Source organism: Oculina patagonica, chromosome 3 (genome assembly GCF_052425735.1).
Source record: "Oculina patagonica isolate OP01 chromosome 3, crgOcupat, whole genome shotgun sequence".
NCBI classification, from domain to species: Eukaryota; Metazoa; Cnidaria; class Anthozoa; order Scleractinia; family Oculinidae; genus Oculina; species Oculina patagonica.
In genome coordinates this window covers 3,625,496-3,638,128 of record NC_135760.1, presented here as the reverse complement: position 1 = coordinate 3,638,128, position 12,633 = coordinate 3,625,496, and the positions used below count along the sequence as shown (strand labels likewise).

Sequence of the window (12,633 nt, the reverse complement as noted above, 5' to 3'; positions counted from 1 at the left end):
TTCTAAACAAAAGGTCAAAAAGCAGGTTTCGAAAAAATAGAGTGACCTAAAATATTTTCGGTGGAGTTTTTTTAAAAGGTAGAGTGGAAAAAGGAAATAGTCTAACTTAATACAGGAATAAAGATATTCCATTTTATGTAATGTTGAGCAAGTGTACCTTTTTTCCTGGCAATGTAAAATTCTAATTTAAGAGTAGCTCTTAATTTAGCCTTAAAAACTGGTAAAGAGGGTTTAATCTTATCAAGCTTACACCTATAAATAAAATATTTTCCAAGAAGAAGAATATGGTTAACTACCATAGAGTCTGTATCGATATCAAACTTACCAAACAAAACATCGGTGAGAGAAAAATTTAAAACTTCATTCTTATGGATGGCCAACCACGACAATACCTCTTTCCAGAATACCTCGCTTGCTTTACAAAGAAACAATAAATGCTCGAGGGATTCATCTTCAGAGTAACAGAAAGCACATAATGGCGAGTCTACAATCTTAAATTTATAAAGTCTGTCATTTGTATACACAATATGGTTTAGTAATTTGTACTGAAAAGCTCTTAACTTTGTATCCAAAGTAACACTAAACGCTAGAGAATAGATTTTCTTCCAATCGACGGAGAGATTTGGATAGTCATTTTTAAATTTCTTTTGGGCAGTAGGAGGAATTACTTTACGAGAAAGAAACTCTTCATAAACTATTTTGGAGGGAATGTAAGAAATATCCAACATTTCCCCCTTTATTGGCACTTCAAAAGAATTTGCAGGGCAGGAGTATGGTTCACGGTATATACTCTCACCCTTGATAATGGAGCGCCATTCCTTTGGAATGGCACTGACTACTCCCATTAAAAGGAAAAATTGACTAGGTGATAGTTTTGACCTGAGAACTTTATCACTTTCCAGAAACGTATTGTCTTTAGAGACTAAATCTCCGATTTTGCTTATCCCACAGTTTATGCGGAAAAAGGCATGATATAAAGATTTACCTTCACATAGAATGTTTTTATTATTCCACAAGTATTGGTTCATAACATCCCCGTACGAAACCACTTCTTTACTTGAAAGAGTTGACCACGCAGCAAGACAATCTTTGTAAAACTCGGGTAAAAATATGGGCAATTTTGGGCAATCAAAATGACACTGCAAAATGAACTTTCCGCCTAGTTTTTTCAAATAGTGGTTTAAGAAGATCTTCCAGGGACTAACATAGTCCTCAATATACTTCTTCACGCACATTATTCTTTGCGCTAGAACCATAGATTCTATATCCAGCATCTTAAGCCCTCCATTTTCAATGCAATTAATCAAAGCTAACCGTTTAACCTTATCCTTTCCTTTCCAAATAAAGCTGTAAAGTTCTTTATTGACTGCCTGTATGAGATCTTTAGACACATGAATAAGCGACGCTTTCGACATAAATTTCGGAATAGCAAAAGATTTAACGATTTGTATCTTTCCTATAAGTGTGAGTCCCCTCCATTTCCACATGCCTAATGTTTTTTTAATAGACTTTATAATTGCCTCGAAATTATCCTTTTTCCTAGAAAGTTGATCATAATCAAAGTGTACGCCTAAAATCTTAATTGAGCGTTTAAATTCATAGGAAGGTGATTTAGACAAATTTTGGACCCCTAAGCAAAAAAATTCTGTTTTTTCCTCATTTAATTTTAAACCTGAGAATCTCGAAAACAGATCTAAATTAACAATCAGGTTCTCATACGAAGACTTATTCCTCAAAAAACATGTCATGTCATCCGCGAAAAGAGAGATTTTCACAACTTCATCCTCAATTTTGATCCCTTGAATCTTGTCATTTTGTCGAATACTGCAAGCTAGAACTTCTAAACTAAGAATGAACAAGAGAGGGGATAACGGATCCCCTTGTCTCACACCACGGTCAACATTAAAGTAACTTGTCGCAAATCCATTATTTATTACGCAACTAGACACGTTTGAGTAAAAGGTGCGAATCCACTGAATAAAAGATGGTCCGAAATTGAATGTGCGAAGGACCTTCAATAAGAATCTATGGTCCAAAGAATCGAACGCTTTCTCAAAATCAATTGTTACAAGGATACCCGACTGATCACTACATTTTGTATATTCTAATACATCATCAATGGTCCTGACGGCGTCAAATATTGATCTTCCTTTCACATAAGCGTTTTGGTTGTAATGAATCAAGTCAGGAAGTATATTCTCTAATCGTTTAGCTAGCGCTTTGGAGGCTATTTTGGTGTCCACATTAATTAAGGAAATCGGTCTCCAATTTTTGATCAGCCTTTTATCTTTTCCTTTCTTTTCTAATAAAGTGATCACCGCTTGTTTCTGAGAGTTAGATAACTCTCCGTGATTATGTGCATAATTGAGACAAGCTACCAAATGTTTCCAAGAATAGGCCAAAAGGCTAAGTAAAATTCCGTTGTAAGGCCGTCGTTACCAGGTGTTTTGTTCTTTCGAAAACCATTCAAGATGTTGAAACATTCACCGATAGTCAATTCTACCTCACACTTCTCTTTCTGTATTTCAGACAGTGTGGGTAAGGATACGCTGTTAAGAAATGCGTCTAATGAGGCTTCACTTTCTCCAGTAGAGTTCACTTGGTAAAGATTTGAGTAGAAACTTCTAAGTTCGGCCATTATTTCTTTGGGATTCGTTGTCAGAGATTGATCCTCCTTAAGAATCTTTCGGATTGTGCTCTTTTTACCCCTAGAGCTCTCCAAGTTCAAAAAATACTTGTTGCTTTTCTCTCCTTGCTCGTACCATCTTGCCCTTGAACGGATTATAGCGCCTTGTGCAATGTATTCATATTGAAGGTCATACTCGGTTTTCAAAATCTCTAGCCTATTCAGATTATCCGTAGATGGATCCTGGTCACAAAGCTCTTGAAGGATTGTCAATTTTTCCTCTAGAGATGTCAATTTCGCCTTCCTTTCCCTCGCTTTGCGTTTACTGTATGAGTAGTAAAGACCGCTTAAATTCGGAAGCAACCAATCACAGAGCAGCATTTCTGCGCATGCGTAAAGGGAAAACCGCGTGACTTAGAGGGGTGATGACGTCATAGGAGTCGGTCCCAGGGTGTCCGAGTGTGTGGGTTCCAGGCCCCGACGGCCAAAAAGCGCTCGCCCCAGTCCCCCAGCGGAAATTTGGGGTGGGAAAATCGGGCAAGGGGAAAAAAGTCACGTGACTCCAAGGCGAGGACGTGACAACCCTCTGCGCGTGCGCGCGCCAGCTCAAAACCAACCACAACGACGCGGGTAGTATAACAAATTTTTTTTAATGACACATTTTTTCTATTATGATTAGGTTACATGTTATTCGCTGACAAGTTCAACATGGGTTGGCTCAAACAACACGGATGGGAAAAGATGCGTATTGAAGATCAAAAACACAGGGGTTATAGAAGCCTCCAAGTTTTTCCAAAACAAATGGCAAAACAAATGGGCAAAACAAATGGCAATCTTATGAGCCACCTTATGATGATGGCAAGCTTATGCAAGGTTTTAAGAAAATGGTTACAAATACAAGGAAATGCTGCAAATAGGTAATCACCGCAAAGGATGAAGCAACGAAATGCAAAAAAAGGGTTCTGGTGGAAGGAGTGGAGAGACCAGCGGGTCCAATCGGAGAACGACTTCACACAGCGGGTCCAATCGGAGAGCGACTTCACACGGGTGGTAACAGTTTTTTATATATTGTTTTTTGTTATTATGGAGAACTACCAATTTGACTTCCAAAAGGAACTGATGGCGTATTGTAAATCCGACGTAAAAGTAAAGCTTTCCAACTACTTCAAGGCGGCGTCAAGGGCATCCTGGAGAACAAACGATGTGTGTCCGTGTTTGTCAATGGCACAAGCCCGGATGCAAGAACCAATGGGTTGTAGATGAATGGAAAACGCTTGCGCAAGTCAGTCCTGAAAAGACCAAAAGAAAAGCCAACGGAACCTCTTTGCTGGAGACTTTGCAAGCAATGGAGAAAAAGATCCCTTCCATTTATAGGACAGTCACATCCAATGGTAGCGAAAAGAACATGGAGAAAATCCACCACAGGCCAACAAGTTGGTTCAGAAGTCAGCAAATGGTGAAAGCACTGTAACCAAGGCGAGGAAGAGGTGACGGCGACGGTTTACACCAAGAAAGGTTGTTACACCAGAAATTCTACCCAAGAGGCGATTGGAAGGCGGTCTTGGTAACCAGGGGCGAAAGCGCTTCGTCGTGGACTTTGTGAAACACAGGGTGGACACAGCTGACAGAGGGTGGTGGAGACCCAAAGTCGTTTTTTTCGTTTTTACGCCTATGGTTACTGCAGCGCGTAGTACTCCCATTTGTCCTCAGGCTTCTTGAGTGACTCGAAAGAAGTTCTTAAAGCCAGGGGTTTTTAAGAACAGTCCAGGATTATTTCTGTTATGGAGATTCCAAAGCACCCAAGACGTTGTTTGAAGCAAGTTACTGCTAAGTAGCACTGGACGAGGGCATCGGCAAGTCCAACCAAAAAAAAGAAGAGCCAAAAAAGGGGGTCTTGGGAAAAAGTTGTACCGGATGACAAGTGGTTGCGTGGGAAATCTGGCAGCAAACCAAGTGCATTTAACTGGGGGGAAGTGCCTGCATTCGGGGATGGACCATTCCTCCTGAACCAAATGCAACAGGTGAACAGAAGACTCCCGTGTATCAAAGGTAAAAATGGGAACCACGGAACTGTTTGTTGCACCAGGAGCTGAAGCACGGGTGGAACTTGCAAGTGAAGAAGAGGTCAACCAGTAACTGTACGAACTTCGCAAGGCACGGACACGAACTTCGCAAGGCATGGGTGGACACTACTCGGCTGTAGTAGTGGGGAGCACAGCTTTCTGGCAACGCTGTAATGACGTCAGGAAAGTAAAGGAGGTGCTACAACTTACAAGGTCTTGCATGACGCAGACGACAAACAGAAGCCATCGGTTTGGAGATAAGAGAATACAATGGAGTAGTCTTATGGGTTAACATAGATCCTAAAACCTCGCTTTCATGTTGCATATATAATGAGGGATGACGTCATCCGAGTTGGACCGGAAGTGAAAAGACCGGAAGTAACCTAATTTGCATAAAATGCGCGAAAAGGGTATCGGCAGTAGCCAATCAGATTGCAGGATTATGGCAGTGAACCAATCACAGGTCCGGATATAGACCACGTGATCCCTTAGGGACCCACGTGACCAACCCCTCCTACGTCATCACTTAATGAATTCAAGATGGCGGCTTTACTTTTAATTTATTCAACATGGTGAGCCCGGATATGGGTCACGTGGTCCCTTAGGGACCCACGTGACCAAACCCTCCTACGTCATCACTTAATGTATTCAAGATGGCGGCTTTACTTTTAATTTATTCAACATGGTGAGCCCGGATATCGACCACGTGGTCCCTTAGGGACCCACGTGACCAAACCCTCCTACGTCATCACTTAATGTATTCAAGATGGCGGCTTTACTTTTAATTTATTCAACATGGTGAACCCAGATATCGACCACGTGGTCCCTTAGGGACCTAAGTCATCAAAGCCCTCCGATATTCGATACTCGATACTCGATACTCGACATTCGATACTCGATACTCGATACTCGATACTCGATATTCGATTTTCGATATTCGATATTCGATTTTCGATATTCGATATTCGCGATACACTCACACTTCATAGTGAGTTAGCAAGACCACCATCCATTATATATTGTCCACAAATTGCCATGTTTTTCAAAGAATTTGGGTCGGCGATTCTGAGAAAACGTAAAGCTATTTTTTTAAAAAAATCACGTGAGGGAGGGGGGATGGGGGTATCCCCTTTTCTCGGGTGTTCTGGGAACGAGTCGGCGATCGAATGCGATGTACACCATGTAAACGTTCAACCTGTTCTTTAATGTGTTCAAAGTTACAACATTAAAGTTTCAACATTTTCTTGGCTTGCATGATTCGTTTGACGATGCGTTCCGTCGTGGTTTTACTTCCAGGTAATTTGTTGATGGCTTTAATCATTTTCTCGTCGGCTTGCCACTTGTCCCTTAGATTCCGGGTTTATATTTTTGACGATCACCACCTCGGCCTGGATTTTGTATGTGAGACACGTTTAGGTTGAACGTGTCGTCCACTTGAAAAGTCTGATTACTGTTCAGCATGTCACTGATTTGTTTTAACAACTGTCTGGCAGCGATGGTGTTTTCTCTCCACTCTCCCACTGTCAGCCGTCTGGAATGAAAAGCATTTTGAATTCTGTTACTGTTGATGTTGATCAACAAGTGATCGTCATCTCCAACGGCTCCATCATCCAAGATATGTTGCTGCACGGCTCTCTGCAGGGCTCTGGCAATCTGTTGCACGAGTACGGGGCGCGGTCCTAGGGGCGCGGATTCTACTCCGGCGCCACCACCTGTCTGCACAAATCGTCCGGTAAAGTTTCTGATGTGGAGACCAAATCTCCTGACTCGTCGATCTACATGGGCTCTCAGTTGAAATTCAAAAGGAACATCCATCTTGAAACAAAGGAAACAAGGTAATGAATGTCCGTAATTTTCTGTTTTACTGTACAGCTCATTAGAATATTACACAACATATTACCATATGAAAAACGGGTTACACGAATTCACTCTACTCTAATAACTAGTTACCTCTTCCTCGGAGTCTTCTTGACTTTGAATACCGCGCTGTTCACCACTTGTGCTTGCACCCTGCGATGACCAAAACATGTTATTAATAAAAAAAACGCACGTGAATAAAAAGAGCTCGAGTTCTCGTCAACCATCTTCTTCTTCTATCTTATCCTCGAGGGCTAAGACTTCTCTCAGCACCTCTTCGTCACTTTCTAGCCTCTCATTGGCTTCCATCTTCTTCTTTGAGCGCTCAAGAGCAAACTATGTTTGCGAGTGAATAAATGAGCAAAGTAGCTCCTTTTATACAACTTTCCCATCCCAGAAGAACTGGGCTCTAGTATTCCCATTGGTCAATCGAGGTGACCTGATACAGAATGAACCAATGAGATCTCATGATCAATGTCACCCAAGGTGACGGGATTTTCCCCGCAAGGGTAAAATCCCAAGCTGACGGGATTTTCCCCACAAGGGTAAAATTCCAAGCTGACGGGATTTTCCCACAAGGGTAAAATCCTGGGATTTCCCCCCAAGGGAAAAAATCCCGACGCACGCGCGTGGAGAATCTTTCTCGAAATTCTAGGAACCCGCGTGTGTTCATTCTCGGAAAAGTACAGTAAAACGGACGAAGTTTTGTTGTCGGATTACAGCTCTTTTTAAGAAGGATATAAGCTTTAAGGTGAGCTAATGTCTCCATACTCTACTGTACAAGACGAAGAGCGTTTGATAAATTGTATTTACTGCGAAAAATAAATTTGGTTACGTTGTAAATCTTGACGAGTGGTTTGTTTTTGTTCGTGCGGCCATCATGAACCGAGGATAGTAGAGACGAAGAAGGTTTTAGACCCGTTCATTTCGTTCAAGGTTTTTTGGTCTAGTTGTGTTTATGGTCAAAAAAGAAAAAGAAACCGAACTTTACGAATGAACAAGTCGTTTTTGGTGGACTGAATTATTCTTTTTAGCGAAATTGCTCTCGCAGTTTTCGTTGCATGTCTTTCGTAAACAACAACTTCAAACGCCTTCATCTTTTCGCGGTCCCAAAATCGAAGGAACATCCCACTATGATTCAGAATATTATTAAAAATCTAGCCACCTAGAAGTGAAGCTTTAACGTTTTTTAAAAAACCTAAACAAATGTGTCACCGCCTCCGTTGTGATTTTACCGTTTGGAGAAAAATGTAATTTTAGCGAGCGGTTCATTTGGCCGTTGTTCAAATGCATTTGTCTCGAAGAAGAATTTTTTCGCAGCCCTTAAATCAAAAGGGACGTCCAACCATGAACGATATCAGTTCAGTGAAACTCAAAGCAAGCCATTGAGCCGAATCTTTCACATTTTTAGACTCTTAACAAGGGTGTCAACGACTTTGTTGTGATTTTTCACCGGTCGCAAAAAAAATATAATTTTAGCGTGCAGTTTATTTGGCCGTTGTTCAAATGCATTTTTCTCGAGAAAAAATGTTTTTGCGGCCCTTAAATCAAAGAAATGTCCAACCATGAATGGTATTAATTTAGTAAAACGCAAAGCAAGTCATTGAGCCGACTCTTTCACATTTTTAGACTCTAAACAAGTGTGTCATCGAGTTTGTTGTGATTTTTCATCGGTCGCTAAAAAATATAATTTTTCATTCGGCCGTTGTTCAAATGTTTTTTCTCGAAGAAAAATTTTTGTTTCGACCCTTATATCAAGGGGATGTCCAACCATGAAAGATATTATTTCGATGTAAGTTATTGAGCCGACTCTTTCGCATTTTTTAGACTCTAAACACAAGTGTCATCGACTTTGTTGTGATTTTCACCGTTCGCGAAAAAATATAATTTAGCGTGCGGTATTTGTTGTTGTTCAAATGCGTTTGTTTGTTTGTTTTTTTTGCGGCCCTGAAATGAAAGGACAAAAATTAAACTAGCTTCTAAACCGAAGATGTTGACTCCCAACAATATGGCTGGTCGAAAAAAAAAACACTCAAGGGTGTAGAGGATTGTTGTTGTTGTTTAGGCGATTGAATCTATCGTTCAGTTTCGGCATGGAGCAATTCTTAAATTTATTTAACAACAAAAGTGTGATACCATAACCAGAAAGCATGACATTCGGTCATTGGACAATGTCCTTCGTATAGATGAAAACCGCAACTAGGTAAAGGTTCTACAATTGTCTCTTTCAACACGTCGTATTTCGGACATCCGTACAGTTCTAAATTCACGCTAGGAATGTTCAGTTTGTTCAACAAGTCTCTTTCTACGTGTCCTCCCTTGTAAGCCACCACGGTTCTCTCGGGGGTTTTGGTCTCCTCGTACAAATCCCACATCACCTCCTCCACCCTGTAATACTCGTAGGCCTTTTCTTCCTTTCTGGGTTGATACGTCAGTCCGTGCACGTTGTATTTGACGTAAGACACGGTTTTTCTGTCTCTGGAAGATAAGTTGCACCACGACATCCTCATGTAGAAAGCCTGGCGTCCGAACTTTTCTTGCCAAGTGTAATAACCCAACTCGCGTACTCGAAACGTCTTCTCCACAAAGTAACCTTCCAAGTCCAAGATCATGCACACGTTTTCCGGAGTCATGCCAGAGCCAACTGCACTCTGATGCTTGACGTAGAAAATATATGAAAATGTTTAACCTGTAAATCTCTTAAGCCAAGGGGTCAATGATCCAAATTAGGATATTGTTTCTGGGAAATGCATCTCAGATACAGTTGATTTCTCAGCATTTTCTCTTCATCCGAGTCGTACTTCACGCCAGCCAATTCCGGGGGAAGAATAATTTTCCCTTCTCCATCCACCCAAAACTTTTGCTCTTGACACTGTTTGACCAATGACTCGTCCAAGGGAAGATCACCAATCCAATCCTTGACCGGGGGTGGGTAGTGTTGTACTTTGAAGGCGGGTCTCCCATCCAAAATTCGCTGCGGTCTATCCACCACGTCTTGTCCTCTTCTGGGGTATCCAAATTCGTCCCTAGAGTCCAGTCCAGACCTTCTCGAGTAGAGGGGGTCCTCGTTTCCCACATATTCCTTTCCTTCCAGCCAGGCTTTGATCTTGCCAAACGGAAGACTGTCTGCCCATTGGAAGAACCGGCATTTCCCTTTTCTGCACTTGAGGTAGATCCTGTCCGGGTTGCTCTCTGATTTCGACATGCTCAGAATGAGACTCTCGTTGCAGTAACATTTCATCTTATCCATGTTCCAATAATAGTAAGCCGGTAATTGTTGATTGACCGCCACCACGTACTGGTCAATGTGGGCGCTACCGGTGCAAATAAAACAGATGGTGCCTTCGCTCGTGTGGGGGCAAAAGTAGAACTCCCATCCCCCGTCAGTCATTCTCTTGGTCAGCGGTTCTTTGTGGACGGGGCAAACCGGGTCGCGCTCCGTGTCGTCAAAGGTCTGTTGTAGGAACTGGTCGGGGTCGAAAATTTCACCCTCCTCCAACACTTCCTCTTTCACTTTGAACTCCATCTTTTTCTTTGTAGGATGTCTCTCTTTACGGGGAACTTTGGGTTTCTTGGGGTTTCCAGTCCCTCTTCTCTGTCGCTTTTTTTTGGGTTCTTGGTAGTCCATGGTGCTCTCAATGCTCCAACTGAGGACTAACAGGAGACAACACGGCGCTTTTATACTCTACTCTCGGATGACGTCAATACGCACGAACCAACCACGGAGAAGTAACACGTGACCTCTTCCGACCAACCGGCAATGACCCAGGTGACGTCATCCAACGTATAAAAAGAGCTGCGCGTCGATTTGTCGACTCAGTTGTAGCGATGGAAAGCACAGAGAGCGATTCCAGCCAAACTCAAACTCAAACCCAACAAGTCAACGGTGTCTTTGTACAAGGAGATCCCAAGGACTGGGAACCATTGCCTTACTATAGGGATCTAAAAAGGGACGATTATCAATCAGACGAAGAGTACCTATTGGAGCGCGCGAAACGTGGCATGGAAGCAGGCTACACGTTTATGCAGTGTCAAGAGCATTGGATGTGCGATCTGGAGAGTGCATTATACAAAGGTTCGGCCGAAGCAAGCCAAGAGCAGTGACATGGGTACGAGAGAAAACTGGATGGACCTGGAACAACGACTCTTCTACACCAATTGTACAAAGCTAGAAAAAAAGATCCAGACCGACACGGGAATGAGTACGTTGTCGTTAGACTATCCCACCACCATACCCGAAAACATTCCAAGGAGAGTCTATGTCTTCGAGGACATGGTGAAAGAGCGCGGGTGTGCCAAGAACCGCGTCACCGAAAGTGAATGGCTCAAAGAGAACCCTCACTGGAAGGGAGCCGTGATGGCGACCATCAAAGACATTGGGCACGGTTATCTCTGGGATAGACATTGGAATGAATTTGTCTACGTGCCATTGCAGCGAGCCTTTTTCTTCGTGACGTCTCGCAAACCGCCGCCCATTGGCATCGGCGTCTCGTTCTGGTTGAACGCGAACGTCTGCGACTTTGACGACCGGAGTGGTTTAGACGATCTCATCGCACCGTTGAGAGCGAGTGTAGCCCTAAGCCAGACATTGTCTGCCTACTTGAAACAACCTATCACGGTCGACGCAAACACGTACGAAGAACTGTGCAACCAACTGGCAACTCAAGTAAAATTGCAACGCCTAGAAAGCAATCGCTGGCAAGAAATAGCGGATAGATTGTTAGACAGAGATCTCTGCAACCGTTGCGCCATGGATAAAGATGAAGCTTACCTGGGCGACGACTACCAAAAAGCCAAACTGTGGAGACCTAGAAGTTGCGAAACTTGTACAAAATCTTTTGATAACATATTTATTGATGCAGGCTATTTAAATTGACGTTGTATAAATAAAAGTTCATTTGTCATGGATCTGTATGGAAAGTGGGAGTGGTTGAAAAGATTGTGCGAGAAAGCGTATGCTGAATTTGGGAGGGGTATAGATATACCGGAAGATACGAGTGACTCCCCCTTGAGAGTGTTCGAAGCCACCCACATAGAACAAAACTATTTCAGATTGATACCGTTTATATTATGGTTGAGACATTTCAAGGATCCAGCCGAGCTGTTTGCTTCTATTTACAAACTTCATCCGACCACGATCGAAGAGGCAGCTCATAAATTACACGTCACTTATATGAGGGTGGTCAGAGCGTCGTCGACATGCCAAAGAAGCTGAAAAAGGATGAGAAGATACTTTTGGACTACCACGATCCCAGTCAACCGGGTAGCTTGGGCGGGATAACAAGATTCGCCAAAACGCACAAGATATCTGTCGACACAGCCAAAAAAGTATTGGAGCGCGATTTGGGTTATACCCTTCACAAACCGCGCAGACGTCGTTTCGCCACGTTACCGGTCCTGGTGTTTAATGTCGACCAACAGTGGGTAGCAGATTTAGTGGAAACGCAACCGTTGTCCAAATACAACAAGGGTCACAGATATCTACTCAACGTGATCGACGTCTTGTCTAAATATGCCTGGGTGGAACCCTTAAAAGACAAGACGGGAAAAACGGTGTCGGACGCCTTTGCCAAGATTTTGAAACGAGCCGATGGACGCAAACCTCAGAACCTACAGACCGACGACGGGAAAGAATTTTACAACAAGACGTTTGCCGCGTTGATGAAACGGGAAGGCATCCATCACTTTTCCACGGCCGGAGATACCAAAGCCAGCATCGTGGAACGCTTCAACCGCACTCTCAAGGAACGCATGTACCGATACTTTACCGCCAAGAACACGCTCAGTTACCTACCTGTACTCCAGGCCTTGGTGAGAGGTTACAACGGATCCCACCATCGTAGCATCGGCACCAGCCCCGAGAAAGTGAATGCGAGCAACGAAGGAAAAGTGTGGGAACGTCTGTACGCGAAGAGATTGTCGTCGGGTAAAAGAGAACGAAAAACCCCGCTAAAAGTAGGAGAACGCGTGAGATTGAACAAGAAATTTCGCACGTTCGAGAAAGGGTATTTACCCGGCTGGACCGAAGAAGTGTTTGTGATACGAGAGGTGCGTCGGGGACCACCCGTCACGACTTACAAGATCCAA

The 12,633-nt window shown here is 43.0% G+C and overlaps 1 protein-coding gene across 1 annotated transcript in view; it reads left to right on the top strand.

The window, feature by feature from the left end:
* Positions 1 to 7,912: 7,912 nt before the first annotated feature.
* The window catches only part of LOC144646243 (uncharacterized), a 76,456-nt gene continuing 71,735 nt past the window's right edge, over positions 7,913 to 12,633 (top strand). Inside the window, exon 1 of the mRNA XM_078505784.1 lies at positions 7,913 to 7,927. The gene's annotated coding sequence lies outside the window, so the exon portion shown is untranslated. The remainder of the gene's footprint in view (positions 7,928 to 12,633) is intronic.